We start from the raw sequence: 344 nt of genomic DNA, 5'->3' as shown, positions 1-344 counted from the left end.
CAGTAGTGCGATGCATGAGTGAAGAGTATGAAAACAGGCAGACTTAACCAATATTTTTTCCTTTTTTTTCTTATTCGAAGGTGGTCCAAGGAAACCTCTACAAAATCGGGCAAATCCAACATCCCTGTAATGTAGGAAGCCGCAAGAGGCATGAAATGGACATGCCTTCGGTTAGTGTTGGCAGTCTATATATCAAGGCCTGATGTTTTGGAGAAAGTGTGTAGCGGATATACCGGGAAATCAGTGGACAATTCAACGGTGAATACAGGATCTTTTTACTCTGTTCTCCCTCTCTCAATTGCAGCAGTATATCAGGCGCTATCTCTGGAGAATAGACGCTACGT

Source organism: Penaeus monodon, chromosome 34 (assembly GCF_015228065.2).
Source record: "Penaeus monodon isolate SGIC_2016 chromosome 34, NSTDA_Pmon_1, whole genome shotgun sequence".
Lineage (NCBI taxonomy): Eukaryota > Metazoa > Arthropoda > Malacostraca > Decapoda > Penaeidae > Penaeus > Penaeus monodon.
Note: the sequence above shows the minus strand (reverse complement) of the source record.